Raw genomic sequence first — 4,277 nt, forward strand, 5'->3', positions numbered from 1 at the left:
GTCATTGAAATTAAGTTGATGTCATTCCAAGCCGGACTGATTTAAAACAAGATAAAAATAAATTTAAATCTAAACATAGTTTAGGGTTTGGAAGACAGTTCTGTCAGTAAAGTGTTTGCTGCTAACATATGAGGACCCAAATTTAGTCCCAAGAACCCATGTAAAAAAGCTGGGTATGCAATATTGTACTCAGCATAAACCCTATAAGACATAAAATTGAATGAGATTTTAACCTTTAAAAAATATCTCCATTTCATTATTAAAATACATGGTTTCATACAGAAAAAATCATTTTTAATGCAATTGACAACAAGATGTTTGCACAACTGTACACCTAAAAATTTACAGCCAATTTTGAAAGAAATGCATCTTAGCTCAGGAAATTGTTATTGAATATGTCAATGCTGTTGTAATGAAACACTTCTTCTAAGTTGTGGTTAATAAATAATTTTTTAAAAGCTGGGTATGGTAGTCTATGCTTGTAATCCTGGAAGCGGGGAGAAGCAGGGAAGAAACAAGTGGATCCCTGGGGCTCACTGACCAGCCAGCCTAGCCTACTTGACAAGATCCAAGTCAGTCAGAGACCCAGGCTCATAAAACAAAGTGAAGGACTCCTGGGCAATGACACCTGAAGTTGTCCTCTGACCGCCACATGCACATCTGTGCATGTGCACACAGACACAAACATGCACACACAAAATAAATATAAATAAAATAAACTTGTAAATAAAATTTTAATAGCCAAGCCCAAGAAAACTTCTGAGAAATGTTGTTTAAAGAAGATATAGGTGATTAAATAATGCAATAGAAAAAAATTATATAATACAAGGGCTAGGGAGATGGCTCAGTGGGTCAGAAGACTTGATGCACAAACATGAGGACTTGAGTTCAAGCCCCCAAAACCCATATTAAAAAGCCAGGTGTGGTCATGCACACACTTTTAACCCTAATAGTATATGGGCAGACTCAGGAGGATTGCTGGGGCTTCCTTCAAGTTCAGAGAGAGACCATAGCTCAAGGGAATAAAGTGAAGAATGAAACAGCAAGACACCTGACATCCTCCCCTGGCCTCCACATGTTCTCACAGGTACACACACACACACACACACACACACACACACACACACACACACCAAAGAAATACCCATGAAATGCAAAAGAAAAAGGCGGAGAAGAACAAATGCAGGCACATATTAAAAAATAGTTGAAGGCAGACATGGTGATGTATGTCTTTAGTCTCAGCAATTGGGAGTCAGAGACAGGTGAATTGCTTTTCTGTGAGTTTGAAGCCAGGCTGGTCTACACAGCAAGCTCCAGGCCAGGAAGGGCTACATAGTGGAACCCTGTCTCAGAACTTTAAATAAAATTTTTAAAACTGAGGTAAATACTAAGTTATTACATTAAACATAAATGGATTATAAGCATCAACCAAAAATCAAGATTGGATGAATGTACAAAAATACATGATTCAACTACATGCCCTCTATAAGAAAAACAACTTAGACTTGAAGACATAAATAGAAAATAAAGGAATGAAAAGGGTGAACCATGTAAATAGTAACCAAAACTGAATAGGAATAGCTATGCTCCCAAAAGACAGAATGTACTTTAAAATAAAAATTTTTCTTTTTTTCAATATATATTTTTATTGAATCATTGTGCATTTCACACAATACATCTTAATCATAATTAGAATCCTCCCCCTACCTGCACCTCCCATACCCCCCACAGGCTTTCATGAATTCTGTCATAAGGCCTATTGAATCAAGTTCGTGTCCCCAGATGTTTCTCAGTGTGAGTTCATCCACTGGAACCTGGTCAGTCTCTCTAGCATCACTCCCTTAAAGAAAGCCAAGTCTTCCTCATCCATCAGTGATCAGCTGCTAATAATTCTTCAGCTAAGGTTGGAACTTCTTGCCCATTTCCCCAGCTCTTTGCTGGGTTTTTATCTGGTTTGAGTTTGCATGATAAAAATTTCTAATAGAGTCAAAGAAGGACATTTTATAATGTTATAAAAAGATCAGTCCATCAGAAAGATATATGTATATATCAAAACATATTATCAAAATTTATAGAAATAAAAAGAAATGGGTAAACAATAATACTTTTAAACCTCAAACTTGGAATGGAAAGGTGGCTTAGCAGTTAAGAACACTGGCTGCTTTTGCAAAAGACCAGGGTTTGGTTCCCAGCACCCATATGATAGCTAACAACTGTGCTTAACTCCAGTGCCAGGGAATCCAATGACCTTTTCTGGCCTCTGCAGTCACCAGACACATACAATAAAAATAAATAAATCTTCATTAAGAAAACCCTCAATCTACCTCTGAATAGAATAATCAGACCATTCACAAGAAAACTGAAGATTTCAAGGCAATAAACCAGCTAGAGCCAATAGATATCCACAGAATCACCACAAAAAAAACACATTCTTCTCAAGTGCACCTGGAACGTGCCCAGAACATGCTTATTTTAGACCCAAATAATTCAAACTTCAGAAGGATGAAAATTGTGCAAAATTTGTTCTCCATCCATGGTAAAATGAAATTAGAAGTCAGTAACAGAAATTAAGAGAACTAAGCAACAATGGCTTGAAGTTATACCAAAGACATGATCATTAGACCGAGTATACTTGCATTAAAATATCACACTGCACCCCACAAATGTGCACAAATGTGCGTTAATTAAAAATAAAGTAAATGTGTCAAGAATAGACAGAAAATGTAAGTAAATCTGGATTTATGATTAATTTAAAAACAAAAATATTGGAAATTTTATTAATATGTGGAAATTAAATATATCACCAAATAACCAATGACTTAATGAAGAAATCATAAGAGAAAGAATCACAAAAAAAGAAATCACAAATATAATCTAAAATGAGAATATGCTTTAAAATAATTGGAGATATCATACAGCAAACTTATTAGATGAAGTAAAGTGCCATTTAAAGCTTCAAAATATTATATTATTTCTAGAAACTAATCACTCAAACAGTTTCATATCAATAACCTAACTTTTACCTTAAGAAATTTATAACAAAAGATCAAACTGAAAACTAGCAGAAGAAAGGAAATAATAAAGATAAGAGTAAATATAGATTAAATAGAGAATAGAAAAAACAGTAAAGGGGCTGGTGAGAAGGTTCAACAGTTAAGAGTGCTGGATGCTCTTGCAGAGGACCCAGGTTCAATTCCCAGCACCCACATGGCAACTAGCAACTGTCTGTAACTCCAGTTCCAGGGGATTCAATGCCCTCTTCCGATCTCCTCAGGCACTGCACAACATGGGTGCATTTATACACATGCAGGCAATACACTCCTACACATAAAATAAAAATAAATGGCTGGCGAGCTGGAGAGATGGCTCAGCAGTTAAAAGCATTGTCTGTTCTTGCAAAGTACCCAGGTTGGATTCCCAGCACCCACATGGTGACTGACAACCTTCCATAACCCCAGTTCCAGGGGATTGCAGGACACAAGTGCACTTACACATATGCAGGCAATATACTCATACACATAAAAAATAAAAATAAAATAAAATAAATATTTTTAAATAAAATAAAAATGTTTTTAAATTAATTCCCCCTCTGAAGAGATAACCCTCAAATCTTTTAAGGATTAGATACAAGCTCCCAAATACTTTCAACATTTTTGGGCTTTGGAACACAGTATGTTACTAAGAAGCCCAAGGACACTTTGACTTTTAGCCAAGAAACTGGATAGTTTTCTTTGGGGTCTTTTTACCCTTACTGCCTAGCCAATTCCTACCTCCTATTCTTATCACACCATCCTCTGAAGAGGTTACCCAAATTGCCAATAGGGAATTGGGCCCCAGACTGCTCTGGCTTCTTCCACACTAAACAGGGACGCAGGGTGAGGCAACTGGAGTACCCCTTAAGTGGGTCTATCCAAAAGACTCCCAAATTACATAAGGCTATCTCTAAGGGGAAAAGAAAGTCCTTGAACTGTGAATAGGAGATGTGAAGGAGAAGTAAAGGCAAGAGTAATTAGCATTACAAGTTCTAGCCAGCAAACTAGCAAAAAGTCAGAACAGGGCAATTTTCAAATGTTCATATGAGAGCCCATTGGAATTTCTTGACAAGTGTTTCCAAAAGCATCCCTCTACTGGGTTCCTCCTCATTTTTCTTTTGTCTTCCAAGACCGGACTCTAGAGTCACAGATTCAGGGCTTGCATTCAGGTATTTTGATAGCTCTTGGAGTGGTTAAAAATCAGTGTCAGTTCCCTCTCAAAGGCTTCTAGATAGGGAAAGAAAA

This window comes from Nannospalax galili, unplaced genomic scaffold (assembly GCF_000622305.1).
Source record: "Nannospalax galili isolate Female #2095 unplaced genomic scaffold, S.galili_v1.0 scaffold264, whole genome shotgun sequence".
NCBI lineage: Eukaryota > Metazoa > Chordata > Mammalia > Rodentia > Spalacidae > Nannospalax > Nannospalax galili.